General features: G+C 45.9%; 1 protein-coding gene across 1 annotated transcript in view; it reads left to right on the top strand.

Annotated features, from left to right (window-relative positions):
• Positions 1 to 20,759, top strand: part of RAD54L2 (RAD54 like 2) — a 2,252,401-nt gene that overhangs the window by 1,476,632 nt on the left and 755,010 nt on the right. The gene's annotated exons all lie outside the window — the stretch shown is intronic.

Raw genomic sequence — 20,759 nt, 5'->3', positions numbered from 1 at the left:
TCAAAGCAGAAGAGGTTTTAAAGAAAATGGAGGATAAGGCAAAGTCTGTGCAGACGGTCAAGGATTTTTTGCAGACAGCTGGCACATCATCACAAAAGACAAATGGGTCCTAAACATAGTCTCTCAAGGATACAGATTCCACTTTCATACCTTACCAAGGATAAAAGGAATACCAAACCTGCCACCAAATCAATGGGCAGAGGCACAAAAACTAATTACAGTTCTCACGGACATGAGAGCCATTCAACAGGTACCCACACAGGAGCAAGGACAAGGATTTTACTCAAGACTCTTTCTAGTCCCAAGAAAGGACAAAGCATGGAGACCCATTCGGGATCTTTCAATATTGAACACCTATCCGCAAGTGCCAAAATTCAAGATGCTAACACTACAGCGGCTTCTTCCCATGCTGGGCAAGAATGCTTGGCTAGTAACGTTGGACCTCAAGGAGGCATACCTGCATGTCCCTATCAGACAAAATTGCAGAAGATACCTCCGCTTCATTGCAGGTTCAACGCATTATCAATTCTCTGCACTGCCCTTTGGCTTATCTACTGTGCCCAGGGTCTTCACAAAATGCCTGGCACCAGTAATTGCATACTGCAGACAAAGAGGAATTCAAATATACCCATACCTGGACGACTGCCTTATTCAAGCAGAAAGCAAGGACATTCTTTTAAAGCATCTGGCATTTGTGAAACACCTTCTAAGTTGCCTAGGATACACAGTAAACAAAAATAAATCAAAACTAGTGCCCACACAAAACATAATATTCCTGGGTGCCAGCTTGAATACAACGGCCCAGATGGCTTATCTCACGCCAGACAAGCAACTACAGCTGACTCAATATTTCAAAATAATGGCAACAAAGACCCAACTCCCTGCAAGAAAAATTCTGCAGGCCTTGGGATTCATGGCATTTTGCATACTACTAATACCATTTGCAAAACTGCATATGAGGAAATTACAATGGTACCTGAAAAGCGTATGGACTCAGCATAGCCACAGCTGGGAAACAATGATACCACTCATTCCCTGCCATCAACAGGAGTTTCTATGGTGGGCACAGGCATGTCACCTCAACAAGGGTCAGCCTTTCATCTTGCCCACAGCCAGGCAAACTTTGACAACAGATTCATCGGATTATGCCTGGGGAGCACACATGGCAGGACAGTGCATTCAGGGCAAATGGACTACAGATCAGAGGCATCTGCATATCAATCAAAAAGAAATGCTAGCAGTACAGAATGCCCTAACAGCTTTCAAGGACCTCTTACACCCAGGACAACTAATAATAAAAACAGACAATACCACAGTAATGTGGTACATAAACAAGCAAGGGGGCACACATTCCTACCCTCTATGCAGGCAAGCAGTGACCTTGTGGAACACTGCACTGTCTTACCAGGTTCAATTACAAGCACAATTCCTGCCAGGAAAGAAAGACATTGGCAGACGACCTAAGCAGAAACATCATGGATCCACACGAGTGGAAACTAGATCCACAAGTATTTGCAATGATAGCTCAAAAATGGGGACGCCAGACATAGATCTGTTTGCAAGCCCCCAAAACTATCAACTTCAAAAATTTTGCGCAGGGACATTCCATCCACAAGCTTGGAAAGTGGACGCCCTCTCATTCAGTTGGAAAACATTAACAGTGTATGCCTTTCCTCCACTGCCTCTTCTAGCAAAGGTACTGCTGAAAGTCAGATTAGAGAGGCCACAAATGATACTCATTGCACCAGACTGGCCACGCCAGCATTGGTATCCAATTCTAAGGAACATGGCCCACGACCCACCATGGATTTTACCACAAATTCCTCACCTGTTCACCCAGAGAGACAGTCAGATTCTACATAGTCAGCTCATGACTTTAATCCTGGCTTCATGGCAAATTACCTAAACAACCAGCCAACTCCTCTATCCAAAGCTGTTATGGATGTCATTCTGGAGGCCAGGAGGCCCAGTACCAGGAAAACCTATTCAGACAAATGGAAAAGATTTTGCGCCTGGAACCAGGCTAAAGGCCAGAATCCCCTTGATCCAAACATTCCTCAGATTCTACAATATTTAACTGAGATGTTGCACAAAGGACTTTACTTTTCATCTGTTAAGATCCACGCCTCAGCAATTTCAGCTCATTACAACACGGATCCTCCTTTATTCTCACATCCACTGCTAAGACAGTACCTCAGAGGGGCTAAGAACATAAGACTGCCAAGGAGAGCACCAACACCTACTTGGGATCTCAACTTTGTTCTGGAAAAGCTTACACTGCCACCGTTTGAACCAGCTTTTTCAGCTGATTTAAAATTTCTTTCATGGAAAACTGCCCTGCTACTAGCAATAACCTCAGCTAGAAGAGTCTCAGAGCTACAGGCACTAATGGCAGTGGAGCCTTTCCTCATTTTTCATCAAGACAGAGTCTCTCTATGAAGTAACCCTTCCTTTATGCCAAAGGTGGTATCCAGTGTGGCCCAAACCAAACCATTCATTTGCCCACCTTTTTCCCAAATCCCCAGAACAAAGGAGAAAGACTCCTGCACTCTTTGGACATTCACAGGCAATTACGTTGCTACTTGGCTAAAACTAAGGCTTTCAGAAAATCTGACCAGCTCTTTGTAGCCTGTGCTACAGGATCACAAGGAAAAGCTCTCTCAAAACAGACCATTTCTAAATGGATAGGGCATTGCATACGTTTCTGCTACACACATCATGGGAAACCGGTACCTGCTAACATTAGGTCCCACTCCACCAGGGCTACAACTACATCAGCAGCCTTTCTCAGGGGAGTGCCAACCAAGGATATTCTGGAAGCTGCAACTTGGGGTTCAGTGCACACCTTCACCAAACACTATCACTTACCTCTGTATTCTAAGACTAGAGCTGGTTTTGCCACTGCAGTTTTGCAGGGCCTACTAGCTTCTTCTAACCCTGTTTAACTCCACCTCCCATCCTTAGCTTTGGGATTCAACCCAAGTGTGATGACTGCAGCAGGGTAACATGATGAACATAGTACAGTTTTGTACCTACCATAAATGTAGATGTTCGAGTGTTCACCCTGCTGCAGTCCAAGTTACCCTCCCTCCATCCCCTCTGAACTAGCTGAACTTATCTATACCACTCTATCCTGTACAACCTCTGTGGTGTATTTGCTTGTGCCTAAAGGTATTGTTTTATTTTTATCTAGCTATATATATATATATATATATATATATATATATATATATATATATAGCCTACCTATTGAGGTTACCTGACATCTGGGGCAAGAACAACTGAAGAAAATGGCGTTGGATGCCTCTTATATACCCCTGGCGCACTGACGTCAGGGAAGAAGCGACAGCAACCGACGCCGGACCAAGACTTTGGAACTCAGGCTGACTGCGGGACCGCCTGACGGCAGGATAACCCAAGTGTGATGACTGCAGCAGGGTGAACACTCGAACATCTACATTTATGGTAGGTACAAAACTGTACTATCTTCAGGATGTGTACTGCCATATAAAAATGGACAGGTGCTCCAGAGGGTATTTACTTTTCCGGCTGAGAGCCAGTCATTATCAGTTTAGAGCACTGCCCTTTGGTCTCACTACCTCCCCCATAGTGTTCATCAATTGCATGGCCGTTGTTGCAGGTCACCTGAGAAGACAAGGATTCCGGGTGTTTCCTCATTTATATGACTGGCTCATATCCGCTCTCATCAAGGCATCAAGGGAGATTCTTGAGGCCGATGGAAGCCCGGGATCTCTTCAGACCCCCATTTTCTTACTTGGCCCAGGAACCACGATGGAAGCTGGACTGGCGGAAACTTCGTGTACGTCCGCTGAAGCAAATCAGCCAGCAGCTCCTGATGGCAGAGGGGAACCACGACTCATTCAGTCGGAGGGCCCTGCTCTTGTTCCTCCAACCACCCAGACATCTGCTCCCTCTCTTTCTCTACAATCTACTCCCATAAAGAGAAAACAAAAAATAAGGCACACAGAAACACAACCTGTTCCAGGTTGGGAAGTTTTCTCTAGAGTTTGTTTAAAGCATTCCAGGCCCTTCAGACTCAACAGCAACCAACTGTTTCTCCTACAGGCCTCCCCCTTGCTTGTGTCGGAGGAAGTGCCTTCCTCAGATGAAGATTCTGTGACCTATGAATCCCAAATTGATTCACCTAAAGACTTCATTACCCCAGAGGAAGAGGATCCCATTACCCTAGTGTTCCCTGGGGAAGAATTCACCTTTGGTGATACCATCTCCTTCATTAGGAAACATTTTAAGTGACAGGCCTCAGAGATCTCAGACAGCAAGAAAAGATACTTTGACCTGCTGCAAATGGAACAGCCATCCCCTTCAACTGTGCCCCCTTTGATCCCTGCCTTCCAGGATGCCTTCTTAGCCACCTCTCAGACTCCAGATTCACAACCACCAGCATCTAAACATCCTGACCATTTTTATAAGGTCCCACAGGACACCCAGTTCCTCTTTAGAAACCCACCAGCATACCTTGCTTTTATTGCAGTCTCTACAAATAAGACATCTAGGCAGTTACCTTCTACCCTTTATCCTACTGATAGACAGTAAATTTATGGAAGACTAGGAAAAAGGTGTACACCTCCTCTACTCTGCTGTAAGAGCCTTGAACTACCAAACCGACATGGCTAGGTATGTCCTGGACACTATTGCTAAGGCTTTCACCCTACTCTCGGAGGTCCCTGAATCTAACATTAAAACTCAACTTAACAACCTACTCTTCAAACCATCCCAAGTAATTAGGCACCCCAAGTGTAGTTATGATGCTGTAAAAGCTTTATCCAAATCTGCTGCTTCTGGCTCAGTACTAAGGCGCTGTTCCTGGCTGAGACTTCAGCCACTGCCATTAGGTGTACAAACAAAGCTGCTTGATGCCCCCTGGACAGTAAAGTGCTATTTGGCCAGGCCTCAGCTGAACTTCTTAAATCCCTTCAAGAGAAGGGAAAAGAACTACTAAACTTAAAACACTTACTGGTATCTCCCATTCCCAGATACCACAGAAACTATCCAAAAACGTCCTTTGTCAGGAGGTAATCTTCTCACACAGCTCAACAGACAAAGGGATGCAGGCAAGTGAGGAAAACCTCTACCACCAGATTTCCCTCCACTCCTTCCACTGCCCTCTTTCGGAGCCAGTCTGATCAATCCAGACCACCTCCCTGTGACTTACTATTACTAAATCAAAACACCCCACTGTCCCTTCGTCTCACCCTCTCCCCTACCCTCCTGGCGGAAGATTACAACAGAAAAATGGGTACTTTCCATCATTTAGAGGGGTTACTTTATGACTTGGTGGATGTTACCCCCCCTCCAGGGAATCCCTCAACCTCCAGCAAACCAAGTCCACCTCTTCCTTGCCATTATTCAGCAACTACTAGCCCAGGGCACCATAGAACAAATAACCCCCACTCAAAGAAACAAAGGTTTTTACTCAAGAATATTTTTGGTACCAAGGAAAGATGACCCATGAAGACCAATCCTGGATCTATCTTTCCTAAACCTGTTTCTCAAGGTACCCAGCTTCAAAATGATCATGTTACCTTTACTCCTTCCACTCATTCCCACTCAGGCCTACATGGTAGCCTTGGATTTGAAGGATGCCTACCTCCACATTCCCATTCACCCAGAGTACAGGAAATTCCTCCGCTTTGCATTAGGTTCTTGGCATTTTCAATTCTCTGCCTTGCCCTTTGGGCTCTCCACAGCCCCCTTGAGTGTTCACAAAGTGTCTAGCACCCTTCACTGCAGAACACAGCATATACAAATATACCCATGCCTAGACGACCATATGGCACTTCATCAGAACCACCAAGTCCTCCAAGAGCACCTAAGATTAGTGATCAACACCCTAACCCAACTGAAGTTCACTGTAAACAAGGAAAAGTCTCATCTGTATGCCAAACGAGACATAGTTTTCTTGGGATGCAGAATCAGAACAGACCTAATGAAAGGCTTTATCTCAGAACAAAGAATCCTGGGCCTGACCATCTGCTTCAACACACTTATCACCCTTACTTCATTGCCAGCGCGGGAATTCCTAAGGGTGCTCGGACACATGGCATCCCTAATACCCATGTTGCCCCTAGCAAGACTCCACATGAGCAAGATCCAATGGATCTTGAAGAACTTATGGAGCCAACACTCCCATCCTCTGGACACTCCTCTCCCACTGCTCCAGTGTCTGAAGACAGAACTCCAGTGGTGGATCCCTGCCATCCACTACAGCTAGAGTATCCCACTTCAGGTACCTGCCCCCCTGCTAGATCTCACCACAGATGCATCAGACCTGCTGTGGTGTGCAGTACTACAACACAACCAGAAACAGATCACTGTGCAGGGAAAATGGTCCACATTAAGACTAAAGGACCTCATAAATATCAAAGAAATGAGGGCACTCTATTTGGCCATACAAACCTTCAAATCAGCCCTACTCCCAGGAACTCCGAAAGTGATTACAGACAATATGACTGTCATGTGGTACATTAACAAGTGGGGGGGGGGGGGACAAGATCCTATCCTCTTTGCAGCTTAGCCATCCAAATCTGGACTCTATCAATGACTGTAAACATCCATCTAGTAGCAGTCTACATTCCCTCAACAGAGAATGTCAGGGTAGACTCTCTAAGCAGAACTTCAGCTCCCTGTCACAAATGGACGCTTCACAGAGAGTTATTCCTAGATCTCATTCACAAGTGGAGTATTCCACAACTCAATCGGTTTGCCTCCTCCCAGAATAAACAGATGCCAAATTTTGCACAAGGACTCCACATCCACAAGCCTGGAAAGTGGACACCTTCTTCTTTCATTGGGGGGGGGGGTTCTATGCCTTTCCACCCTTCACTCGGTTTCAGAAAGTTGTCTTCAAAATACAGAAGGACAAACCAAAAATCCTGTTGGTGACCCCCTACTGGCCAAGACAGCCTGGTTTCCCCTTTTTCACCTACTAGCCAAGGGCAATCACCACCGAATAGACTTGCTCGCATAGAACAGGGGATCCCTACTCCACCCTCAAGTGAACAACTTGAAACTGACCTTAAGGGTGATAAGGTTCTAATCCCCTTCAGACACCTATATACAGAGGATGTACTCAATGTCCTTCCAGGAGAAATTGCATCTTTAAATGGAAAAGATTCTCCAGGTGGTGTCAGAGGAAAAACCAGGACTCTGACTATTCCTGTTCCCTTGGTCCTTTCCTATTTGTGTGAGCTCCTTCATGCAGGAATAACTTGCTCATCAGTTGAAGTCCATTTATCTGCCATCTCTGCCTGTCTGCCCATGTTACCTCCACTGGCTTCCAGATTAGAGGTCAAGCTGTTCCTGAAAGGGGTTCTTCATATCAGACCCCCCAGAAAGCCTATCCCTCCACCTTGGGACCTGAATTTTGTCCTAGAAAATCTCACTCTGCCACCCTTTGAACCAGCACATTCAGTAACCCTAAAACTGTGCACCCTTAAAACTGTACTTCTAGTGGCCCTTACCTCTGCCAGGAGGGTATCAGAGATTCAAGCCCTTATGGACATGCCTCCTTAGCTCATTTTCCACAAGGATGGAGTTGCTTTCAGGACTAATCCCTCTTTCATGACTAAGGTGGTTAATGAACTTTCATTAAATCAAACCATTAACCTTTTCTGCCCTAACCCCCAAAGTGCCTGAGAGAGAACTCTGCATTTTCTGGATGTACACAGGCAACTGAGGCATTATTTAGACAAAACGAAACTTATTAGGCAGTATGATCAGCTTTTCATCTCCTTCCACCCTAGGGCTCTAGGGAAGGCAGTCACCAAACAAACCATTTCCTCATGGATCTCTAAATCCATTGGAATATCCTACTCCGCCCATGGTAAAACCTTACAGGGCCAGGTCAAATCACACTCTACCAAGGCAGCTGCTTTTTCCAAAGGGGTGGATTATGCCTCAATCCTAGAAGCTGCCACCTGGGCCTCAGTGCACAGCTTCATCAAACATTACAAACTGGACTTAGATCCCAGGGCTAGAGCTGGGTTCGCCAGGTCTATACTTCAGGGTCTCATTGACCAAGGACCCCAATCCTCCTCCCAGGTTCATACCTAAAAGCTTTGGCACTCTCCCTAATGTTATGAATACTGCAACACGTGAATAGAAGGACATAGAATAGTTGTGTAAGAACTTACCATAACTTTAGATGATGTTATCTTCTATGTTGCGATATTCAGTCCCTCTGACCCCCCCCCTCCCCCCAGCCTATTATACCTTACTGGCCTGTGGGCGTATTTTCATCCAGTCATCTTTCCTTTTAGTCTCTCCACTGATCACAACCTAATAAGTACCCTTATTCTAGTCTACATGTGAATCTCTAGGGTTTACCATCTTGGATCCTCCTTGAACCTCCAAGAGTACTACTGTATGCGGCAGTCCATTCTGAAGAGGGTGTGTGCAGACATTAATTTTATACCCTACGTCGGTTTATGGCCCTAGCGCAGTACGTCACACATACCCTCCTGAAGCAAGACTTTGGTATACTGGCTGGATGTCGGCGCTGCAGGCAACAACCTCCCCCTACTGTTATGAATACTGCAACATGGAAGAGAAGGATATCTAAGGTTATGGTAAGTTCTTACACAGCTATTCTTTATTTCCAGTATTAGCATTGAAACTAAATTCATTCTTCTGTGGTGGTAATTCTAACAAACAGAATCTGAGGTAACAGAGAGAGATGTATTGTGGGTGAGGCAAGGTATCCAAGAGCTTTTTGGTTGCCACAAGCTTAGTAACAGCCGATTGGGATCCGATGAATCAGATCCGGACCCATTTGTCAGGAGAAATGGAAAAATGACAATACAGATTGAACGTTGTGGTGAGTACATAACTTTTCTCTGCTGGACCCTGCCAAATTTGTTTCATCAGGTACTTTACCAAACTCTCTGATCACCTCCCTACCTTTACAGAATGTTAAATACAAAACTCCAGAAAATAAGAAACCTTTAAAATTATTCGTTATCATCATCAGCCCTCTTTTTCCCATTTTATCTACATAGGGTCAAGGTATCATGTTAACTCTCGCCAGCTCTCTTGATTCAGTGCCACACGCATGCCTTCTTCAACACTCATGCCTGACTGTCGCAGATCTTCTTTCACACAATCCATCCACTTCTTTGCTGGACATCCTTGCTTCCTCTTACCTTCTTCCTGTCTGTCCCAAATCTTCCTCACCAGACTGTCTTCTGCTTTTCTGCACGTGTTCAAACAACAATAATCTGTTTTTTTTTTTTTTTTTATCTCTTCTGCATTTGAAGCTACTTTGGCTTCTTCTCTTATGTCCTCATTTCTTCGTCTGTCCCACAGTGTGCATCCTACCACCCTTCTCAGGCACTTTATTTCCATCACCTCTAGCTTCTTCAACTGTTCTGCCTTTACTGCCCAGCCTTCTGTACCTTTATCATGTCTGCTGTAACCTCATCTGAGCCTGCTGCTTTCCCTGACTTCATTTTCCTTAGTGCTGTTCTTACTTCTTCTAGGGTGGGCTCCTCTTCTTCGCTCATCGTAGGCTGTTTCTAGGGCAGTACAACTTCTGTGGGGTTTTCTTCATTCGGAAGCTGCTGGAAATGCACCTTCTGTCTGCCTTTGATGTCCTGTGAACTGGTGAGTAGGTTGTTGCTGGCATCCCTTATGAAGGGTGTCTGACTGTCTTCTTTATCTTTCTGTCTTTGCTTTGCAACGTGGTATAGTTTCTTTGTGCTACTTACTGAGTCACTTTCTGGAAGTTGGTAGAGTGCCTCCGATGCCCTATTCTTTGCTATTGCATCTTCTTTCTTAGCTTCTTTGTTAACCAACCAGTAGTCCTAGACTTCCTGGACTTCTGCATTCCACCACCAGCTTTCCTTATGTACTTTATTCCAAACCTTGCTCGGCCACATATCTTTTCTGTAGTCTAACACATGCTGTTCTTAGGCGCTGCCATTCTTGCTCAACTCCACCTGTTTCCTCCTCCTCTTGGGGTGCCAGATCCCTGAGTAAATCTTTGAACTGCTGTACATTCTTTCTAGTCAACTTCCAGGTCTTCAGCCTCGTTTCTATTGACCTTAGAGCCTTCTCTGACCACTACTTGCAGCTGATTGTGACAACTAGTGGTTTATGCTATCTGTAACCTAGCTAATTTTAACCCACGTGTTCAATACCATGCTGTCATCAGTCAACTGAAATGTACTAAAAAAATGCCCTTAGATGCTATAACAAAATTTAACCCTATTTTCCTTAATATCTTAAACAAAATAGCACTTCCTAGAAATAAATGAATAAAATCAAATGATGTACCATGGTTAACCAATACTACAAAAATGCGCTATCTTCCCTGTAACAATGTTGTACACAGAAGGAACGCAGTGCAGTCTCTAAAAAAAGCTTTTAATGTAAAATAGAAACAGACAGGTAAAACATTTGCTTGCCTAAGCTAGCTCACAGAGTTAAGCGCTTTCACCTACAGAATGTAGGCTTCCTCAGAACTCCTGAGAGTTCTGAGGAAGCCTACATTCTGTAGGTGAAAGCGCTTAACTCTGTGAGCTTGCTTAGGCAAGCAAATGTTTTAGCTGTCCGTTTCTATTTTACATTAAAAGCTTTTTTCGGAGACTGCACTGCGTTCCCTCTATGAACAATGTTGTTACAGGGAAGATAGCGCAGTTGTAGAATTCAACGTTCTTTTGATTCAATACTACAAAAATCTTATGCAGTTTGTAGACAAAACCCTCCAAAACCTCCAACAATCTAAAAATCTAATCTAAAAATCTTTGCAATAATCACTGACCAAAAAACATACTGTAATAAATTCCAGAATAGCAGCAAAACTAATTCAAAGACATTTTGGTCTGCTATTAAAGAAATACTGCAACCAGGATAAAATATAATCCCAATCCATCTCCACATAGTACATCACTAAACACTCCTAAACAATTGAATACGTAGTTTATAAAAGTATGACATTTATTACAAAGGATTTCATTCTTATCAGTCAACATTTTACACAGCAAAGAAGCTTGATCTGTGTTCACCCTACAAACTAGTGCCTACAACCTCTGTATATCATCTCTTAAGCAAACTAAAAATCTTGTCTACCTTTGCTGATACTTGCCTAGCGATTTTTTTGTTTGTTTTAAATGACAGCAAATAGTATAGCCTGTCTTGTGTACATTGTCATTAATAGATCAGTACAAGAGTCTTATGTTCCCAGTATTTGGAAAATGTTGTATAAAGGTAGAAATTCAGCAAATATCACAAATTTTTGACCAATAGCGATCCTACCTCCTTTGAAAAATATTGGAAAAGTATGTCCAAAAAGCAGCTTCTAAATTATTTTAGTCAAGAACGGCTTCTAATTCCCAACCCAACATGGTTTTCAGCCATCCTGTAGTACTAATACAACTCTACTAGTATTTAGTGAAAGTCAGCAAAGCCACGGATAATGTCAGATCATTTTCTGCACTATTCCTTGACCTATCAAAGGCACTTGATACAGTCTTTCCTACTAAATGCTTGACACAGATGAACTCATTAGATTTAATGCCAGATATCCTAAATTGGTTCAAGAGCTTACCTCTCTGATGCCAATCAGTGACATGGTAGTCCACGCACTCACCATACCTCCCTGTCAGTATTGGTGTCTCACAAGGACCGCTCCTTGGTAATCTGTCTCTGATATTCTTACCAACTTACTCTGTGCATGTACACACCGTGCCTCACTCATATAGTACGCCAGTGGCTCAACATTTGTACGTTCATCTGATGACTGTGAACATCTTCAACAAATTACCCAAGAATATTTTCTTTACTGCTATCAGAAAATGGCTGCCTGCGTCTTAACTCTTGCTTAACCCTGAAAAAATGAAATTACTACTTTTCTTCAAACTCACTTCCATGAGAAAAAAACTTTAAAATGTCTGCCAAAAACGCCAGTATTAAATTGGCCTCTGACACTAAGCTGGGTATGACATAAACAACTTAAAATTGAATTTCCTCATACAAAATTCTATTAAAAACGCACACAAAAAGCTAGGGTTACTCTACAGAACCAGAAACTTCCTACCCCTACATCTAGAATCACCTTAGCAAGTAATTCTCATCCCATTCTCCCAAACCTCCAGAACTCACTTGTATAAAAACTTGAACAGTGTTATAAAAAAGTGGCCAAATGTGCATCTAGTACTCGCTACTGTACCCATCACTGTACTGACTAAAAGCTGTCAACTGACATGAGTTATAACAGTTAACTCAGCGCATACAAAATTACTCATCACCTTGCTACCCTGTCCTAAATGCAACCCTACAGAAATATTCCCCCAAGTGTCCACTGTGATCAAATGATCAAACACACTCATTGTTTACAAACCCTCCAGATTTGTGGGATATTGTCTATATTCTTGCTCTGTTGCTAAAGCTTGGGATATTATCCCTGTAGCAGTCAGGACAGACCCTTTTTTCCAGTCCTTCAAACTTTCTGTAAATGCCTACTTAAACCATGTAGGTTCCACACCTGAACAGATATGCATTGCTGTCTTTAACTTCACTGCTTGTCTCATGTAGTATTCACATTCTTACCTTTCTTATAAAATTTTCACTGCTAACTCCTCTAGCAGCTTCAGATATCTTGAACTCCCACTTCTATCAATATTTAGCATGCAGACTAGAATCTTTTCTCCTTTTTGCTCAAAGTAAATAGTAAGTATATAACATATAACCAGTATTTTATGTTTTATAATAAAATGTAGTGTATGGAATGCAGTGCTTATGATCCAATATCTGGAAAAAGAAAAAAAATCAGTTAAGCAGTACTGCAGTGCAAGACCCAAACTTAAGCAGGAGGTGCTTAACATTTGATAACTTGTTAAGGCCGGGTCTCATACTAGGCAGTCATGTCTACCAGTAATGACCAGCAAAAATGGCATTTGATCTGAAGTAGTTGTCTTCATTTGATGTTCTTCGTGTTTCACTGTTGCAGTCATCACATTTGTGTTACCTGCTTGCAGTAGCCCTCAGTCGGCCTGATTAACAAAGTTTTGGGTCCTGCATCGGTTGCTGTCTCATCTTCCATGACGTCAGGTAGTCGGGGGTATAAAGCATGCAGCCGATGCCATTACATCAGTCTCTCTTGCCGTGTGGTGCCCGAAGCAGAAGCAGTTCGCAAGTGCTGGTCAGCCGACTCCTGAAATTTTCATTTTTATGTTTCAGAACCGAAGTCTTCAATTAAGCTAAGTACCCCATTAGGGAAAGTTTTTCTTGCTCTAAACCGATGTCAGTAAAAGTTAATAATTCTATTTCTTGTGGAAAGCAAATACCTCATAAAGATTTTAATTCGTACTGAATTCCTTGCTTAGGCCCTGACCACGACGTACCTCACTGTCGGTTTTGTGCCTTATTTAAACAAACTATTCATCGTCGGTTTATTTACGTTTCTAAATATTTTGGTACTCGGTTCAGTTATCCAGATATGGCTTCGGTAAGCCACCCAACTACTGACATTCTAAAAAAACTCAAAGATAGACAGAGACAGGCCACATAGGTCCAAAGCTGCCGACGACGCTTCTCCTAAGCTAGTCGCCAGTTCACCAGTACTCAGTGAGGCGCTTTCGCAGCCCCTGATAGCCGCTACTTCAGATTTGCAGGCCTCTACTGAGACCCATTCGGAGTCCGGTATGCAGCGAGATGCTTCAGCTGTGGAACCTACGGATGTCTCTACCTTGGATGGGTCCGGAGCCACTGTGCAGGCACTGGCTTCTGAGGGTGTATTCAGGCCTACTGACTTGCATATTAAACCGACGCCATCTTCTTCTTCAAGGCCTAAAACTCGATCCATGCCTAGAAAACAGACGCCCAGACCACATGGTCAGGCCTCTATGCCTGAAAAACAAATGATAAGAATAGCTGAAGACCTTATTACTTTAATCAGGAGAAGCTACCCTTCCCCCTCTAAGAAACCTAGGACTGAGTTTGCTTATGATTCTTCTGATCAGGACTCTGAAATTTCTGTTTCCTCTGATGACCAAGATTTACCCTTATCTACCTATGAGGATTCTGATGCAGAGGACTCTATTCCCTCTGCTTCCCCTACAGAGGATTTCTCTTTTGGTGAAACCTTGCATACTCTTAGGGAGCATTTTCGCTGGGAAAGCCAGGATTACTCTGACTCTAAAAAGAGGCTTAGGGATTTCTTACTCCTGCCCCAACACAGGCCTTTATCTATCCCCCCTGTACTGGACATTGTTGATGATGCCTTTTCGGAATCTAGCTTGGCCCCCTGACTCTTTACCTCCTGCTCCCAGAAAACCAGATAGATATTGCAGGGTTCCTGACTCTCCCAAGTTCCTCTTTAAAAATCCTACTGCGGATCCTGACACCATTTCACTGGGACCCAAGGGCATTAAGGCTACTATTGCCGAAAATCCTACCCCCTCTGATAGAGATTCCAGGGCGCTGGATAGATGGGGTACGAAGGTATACACTTCTGCAGCCTTGGCCATTAGGGCCTTAAACTGCCAGTTTCATATGTTAAAGTATCAGCAGCATGTTATTGGATTGCTTAAACAGAAAATTATGTTGATTCCTGACTGTGCTGAAAATTAGAAGTTATGTACCTACCATAACGTTCCATGTTAGTTGTCTTCTCTCACCTTCTTTCTTGCTGGATGGGTTCGGAGCCGAATATCCGACTCGGCACTTGCTAAGCTCGAGAGTCACTTTTACCAGCTTGAGGCAGCCCCATATCCCATGATGCAAGGCGGTAATTACCCAGATCTCGTTTGGTATCCAGAGGAAAAACTGCCTATAAACTTTCCACCAAGGAAAGAAGAATAATTAACCTGAGAAGGCTGTAAGGGGAAACCAGGTAACTAAGGTCCAGAACTAACTGGTGTCCAAGGAAGAACAATCTTCCAGAGAAATAGGAAGTTCAAGGTCTGTCCAGGCTAGGGGGACAGGAGGGAGAGACGCAAGAAAGAAGGCAAGAGAAGACAACTGACATGGAACGTTATGGTAGGTACATAACTTCTAAATGTTAAGTTGTCAATCTCGCCTTCATTCTTGCTGGATGGGACCGCGTCCCTAGCACCTCTATCCTGGGTGGCTCAATGGAACAGACTCTTGAGAACTGTGGAACCAAAACTCGCCCTGTCCCTGGAGGCTAAATCCAATTTGTAATGAGAAACGAAGGTATGAGGAGTGGCCAAAGTGGCTGCTGCACAAATAGTGTCTAAGGGTAGCCTAGCCTGAAAAGCTGTAGATGTGGCTAGACCTCTTGTAGAATGTGCTTTAGGTTTTGAGATCAGTTGTTTGCCCCTCAGCTGATAAATGTCAGAAATGGTGGAAGACAGCCATCTGGATAAGGTCACTTTAGAAACAGGGAGACCTTTTTTATTTTCAGCATAAGAAAGGAAGAGCTGATCAGACTTCCTAAATTGCTTCGTTCTGTCCAAGTAATATCTGAGTTGGCGATGAACATCTAGGTAATGCAATTTTTGTTCCGCCCTGTTAGATTATTGGGAAAAAATACAGGAAGATCAATGGACTGGTTTAAATTTGTCTTAGAAGCAACCTTGGGCAAAAAGGATGGATTGGTTCTTAAGGATACTCTGTCGTTGTGGAAGACCAAGTAAGGAAGACGAACACAGAGGGCATGAAGTTCAGACACTCTTCTAGCCGAGGTAATAGCGACTAGAAAAAGTGTCTTCCAAGAAAGAAACTTTAATGAGCATGAAGCAGCCGGTTCGAAAGGGGGAAGTATCAAGGATGCCAGCACTAAATTTAGGTCCCACTGTGGTGGAGGATCCCTAACAGGGGGTTTAAGAAGGAACACCCCTCTGAGAAAGGCTTTACAAAGTTTGTGAGACATAATGTTTTGGTCTGCAAATCCGACATGGAAATTCGAGATTGCTGCCAACTGGACTTTAACTGCGGAAGAAGAAGAACCTGAGTGAAAAATTTCAGCTAGAAAGTCCAAGACTGACTGAATAGGGGCAGTAAAAGGGTCTAAGTTCTTAGACTTTGCCCAAAAGGAGAAACGTTTCCATTTGCTAGTGTAAATCCTCCTGGTAGAGGACTTAAGAGAAGCTAGTATGATATCAATAACGGGGTTAGAGATCATAGGAAGCCTGGCTAAGGAAGGAAGTGGAGCAACCAAGCTGTGAGGTTGAGGGAACGAATGGACCGGTGCAATTGACCCGACTGGTGGATCAGAAGATCTGGAACTGGGTCCAGATGCCAAGGCTGCACCAAGAGATGGCGATGAAGGAACGGGAACCAAATTTGTCGAGGCCAGTAAGGGGCAGTGAGAATCATTTTGGCTCTCAAGACGGTAGCTTTCTGGAGTACTTGAGGTATTAACGGAAAGGGGGGAAAGGCATAAAGAAGTCCCCGGGGCCAATCCTGGGTAAGAGCGTCTCTGGGGGGATGGCCCGGAAGTGGAAAGAGAGAGAAGAAATCTGGGCATTTGCTGTTTTGGGATGTAGCAAAAAGGTCACAGCATGGGCATGGGCACTTCTGAAAAATCTCTTCCACTATAGATTGTTTGAGAGACCACTCGTGAGGCATGAGCATAGCTCTGCTCAATCTGTCCGCTATTATGTTGATTTTCCCAGGGATGTGCGTTGCTACCAGAAACCGATGAGAGGAGATCGCCCATTGCCAAAGTCTGAGAGCTTCTCGACACAAGGGATAGGACTTGGTCCCGCCCTGCTTGTTGATGTACCACACCACGGACATGTTGTCTGTGTGAACTGCAATAGTTCCTAAGGGAAGAAAGTCGTTGAGGGCTTGCAACGTTAAAAGCACTGCTCTCATCTCTAGGACATTTATGTGCAGGTGGTATTCGAACGGTTGCCACGTGCCATGAACCATCCTTCCCTGATAATGCCCCCCCACCCGATCAGGGAGGCATCCGAAGTGACAGTGGCTACCGGGGCCGGGGGGACAAATGGTCTGCCCTGATGGACTAGAGGAGAAGAAATCCACCAGGATAGATGGCTCTTGCAGGTCTGTGTCACCAGGATCTTGTGACGCATGGGAAGCTGTTGGATGGACCATTGGGTAAACAACATCCATTGCAGGAGACACATGTAAAAGTGAGCCAGAGGAAGAAGTGTGATGGCAGCTGCCATGAGGCCCAACACTTTCAGGACCAACCTGGCTTGTACCTTTTTGCTGGATAGGATGATCCGAACATGGTTTTGGATATCTAGGATTCTTTGACTTGTTAGGTTTGCTGACATCCGAGTAGTGTCTAGATCTGCGCCTAAAAAGGTAAAAGATTGGCAGGGCGATGAGGAAGACTTTTCGAAGTCGACCGAAATTCCTAACTGACCGCAGAGACGTAGAGTGTAATCTCTGGCTTGGAGAAGTTGATGCCTGGTGGTGGCTGAGAGGAGCCAGTCATCGAGATACGGAAACACATGGAATCCTTGATGTCTCAGGTGAGCCGTGACCGCTGCCATGCATTTGGTGAACACTCTGGGGGCTGTAGTGAGACCAAAGGGCAGGGCTCTGAATTGAAATTGACTGGTCCCCAGCCGAAAGCGGAGAAACCTTCTGGAGCGTCTGTGGATTTTTATGTGATAGTACGCATCTTGAAGGTCTATGGAGCACATCCAGTTGTTTTCGCCCAGAAAGGGCAAAATCAATTAAAGTGTGACCATCCGAAATCTTGCCTTTTTGACAGACTTGTTTAGCCTGCTGAGGTCTAATATTGGTCTCCAATCTCCCGTCTTTTTGGGGACCAAAAAGAACCTTGAGTAGATTCCGGATTCTAAATGATCTGTTGGAACAGGCTGGATGACCCTTTTCTCTAGAAGCTTTGAAACCTCTAGCATTGCAATTTCCCTTAGACCGGGTGGAACGTCTGGAAGGGATCCTTTTTGAGGGAAGGGGCTTTTCTCTAAAGGTATTTTGTAACCCTCGGATATGATCGACTGTACCCATTTGTCTTGAGAGAGGGAAAGCCAGGCTTCTGGGTACAGTGATAATCTTCCCCCGACTGCCTCCAAGGGTGGGCAGTCGGGCAACACCTCAGGGATGTTGGAAAGGCTTGTCAGAGAGAGTCTCCCTGCTGCCTCGGTTCTGCGGACCCCCTCTGCCCCTAGGGCGGCGTCTGTTGTTATTACCCCCTCTGCCTCTGGGGTTAAACTGACCACGTGCGTCAGGCGTGACTCCCTGAGATTTTCGGAACCACATTTTCCCTCCCTTCTGACCTTTGGGGTAAGGTCTAGAAGGGGTGGAGAAACGGACTCCTATGGCAGAAAGAGTCTTGCCGTCTTGCTCGCACCTGGTCAAAGTGTCCTTCACCTGAGGGCCAAACAATGTTGTCCCATCAAAGGGAGAGTTCGCGAAGGACGCCTTAAAAGGGTCTGCAAAATTACAAAGCCGCATCCAGGACTGACGTCTGAGAGCCACTCCTGTGCATGCAGCTCTACTCGCCCCATCGGCTGCATAAGAAATGAGCCGCATGGAGGAGTTGGTTATGGAATTCAGGATTCCCAGCTGAGAGGCAATCTTTTCTTGAGCCCCTGCCACTGACGGATCCTGTACTACTTCACCCAATTCTTTGAGGATGTCTCTTTGAAGTCGGGTGAAGTGACATAAATAATTCAGCGAACGCATAGCAAAGGTCGCTGAGGAAAACATCTGCTTGCCATACCTGTCCATGGTCCTAGATTCCTTGTTAGGAGGATGGACTGGTACGGAAGGATCTGCAAGTTCTTTTTTGGTGGCGGCCGCCACCACCATGGCATCAACCGGGACACCCTTAGTGAGAAACTGTTTATCTGAAGTAGGATATTCATTTGTCTGCAACCTGTGGGTTATGGATCCGATATCGGATCCGAACCGGCATGGTTTTCCAGCTATGGATCCAAGCTCTCAGCTCCTCCCCTCACCCATAATGCCCTGCTCTACCCTCATGACCCCAGATCTCGTTTGCCGCGCTGGTGACTGGATTTGGGTTCTTTGCTCTCAGCTAAGTGGTGATTTATTGCCTGTTAAAACAGAAAGTTTTAAGTTTTTTGTGTAATTCTGTGTGAAAGTTTAGGTTTCCCTCCTTGATAGTTTTAATTTGAGTTAAATTAAGTAATTTTTTTTCCCTCCCCTCGCTGTTGCGTAGAGTGTGTGTGTGGGCCTGTGTGTCTTTTCTTTTAAGTTACTTTTAGTAGCTTTGTAGATTATGGCTGATCAGCCTAAATCTATCTTTTCCAAATGCTACGAGTGTGGGCATAAGCTCTCACCGGCTGATGGCCACACTCGGTGTGTTAGTGTCTCGGGTTGAACACCTCACATCTGGCTGTTCCATATGTGCAGGGTTCAACCCCAGGGCACTGAGGGAGCGGAGGTCCAAGCTTGTCTTGGCGGGTCTTTTACCGCCAGACTCGGCTCCGGCCTCCGCTCCTTCGGGAACTACTGTGGCTACAGTTGTTCCCCCTGTGGCACCCCCTCCTGCTCCTGGGACTCAACCTCCCGCTTCTGGAGAGGAGAGGGATGCTAGTAAAATGACCGGAGGGAGAAGCACCACAAGCGGGCCGAGACCTCTGTTTCGGCCCGCCAGCCAAGCTGGCTTCTCCCGGCTCCGTGTCGGTTCGGTCTCCTCCTTCGGCCCGGTCCCCTGTGTGCTTTTCACCGGGTCCTGAGGAGGAGGAGACCCGATCTCCGCCGAGGCTATCGAGGAGGCACTCCAGGCCTACCTCGGTAGCCTCGCCGAGATCTACACATAGCCTTTCTGATGCTGATCTGGACCGGATGATGAGAAGGTTCATCCAGGCCCAGATGCAGATGGGAGTGCTCTTGCCTCCCCCGGGGAGCTCAACACCCTTTTTTAAGCCTATTGCTCCTTCTCCGACCCGCTATCCGGGTTCGGAGCAGCTGGAGCCGAGCAGCTTCGGAGCCGGGGGTGGGTCGGCGCCGATAGTACTTGGTACTTCGGATCCGACCCTGCCCTCGAGTGCGCCGGACCCGACCTCTCGGAGCCTGGATCCGAGCTACGGAGCCGGGGGGATCAGTGCTCCTTCGGCGCCGTCTGTGTCGGAGCGTACTGTCCCCGCGGATCCGAGTGCTTCGGCGCCGGCTCCGGTCCACTCCTCGGATCCGAGGGGAGCCGATTGTCGGATCCTTTGGTCGAGGTCGGCTCCCCTTCGGCTTTTGATGTAGTGGAGAGGGCTCTGTTGAGGGTCTCCGGACCCCGGCACTTGTTCGGCTCCGTCCCGCGCTCCCTCTGCACTGGGCCAGGCTTCCACCATCCGGTCCCTGGGACAGCCCGTTTCTGTGCCCCAAGTTGCTCCTATGGAGCAAATTGCTGCTTGCGAGGACTCCTCTGACAGCCCCCAGAGGAGGTCCCTCGCAAGCATACGTGCAAAAGGAGGCACATTGACTCCCCCGAGTCTCTCACAGAAGACACGGACTTGGAGGAAGGGGAAGGCTCCCCACGGTCACCCCCCGAGGTTGTCTCCTTTGGAGACATCATGGAAATGCTCCGTATAAGGGGGGGGTGGTCTGCCCCCAAGTCTTCCTCGGACGAGTCCGTGTTCTTGGAGGCATTTGAAACGGGCCCGTCTACCTCTTGGGTGTCCCCCCCTGCCGACCCCCTGGTGGACCTTATTACCACCAGGGCGTGGAAGGAACCGGACACCGTGGAGCCAATTCCCAAAAGACCGGATAGGATCCTTAGTCCGCCATCCGACCGGACCCATTGGAGTAAGGGGCCTCCGGTAGATGCCATGTTGACGGCGGCGGCCACAAAG

The sequence above is a fragment of the Protopterus annectens genome, chromosome 7.part0, assembly GCF_019279795.1.
Source record: "Protopterus annectens isolate FY-2018-M chromosome 7.part0, PAN1.0, whole genome shotgun sequence".
NCBI lineage: Eukaryota > Metazoa > Chordata > Ceratodontiformes > Protopteridae > Protopterus > Protopterus annectens.
The sequence above is the reverse complement of the archived record's forward strand: the minus strand, read 5'-3'. Positions and strand labels throughout refer to the sequence as shown.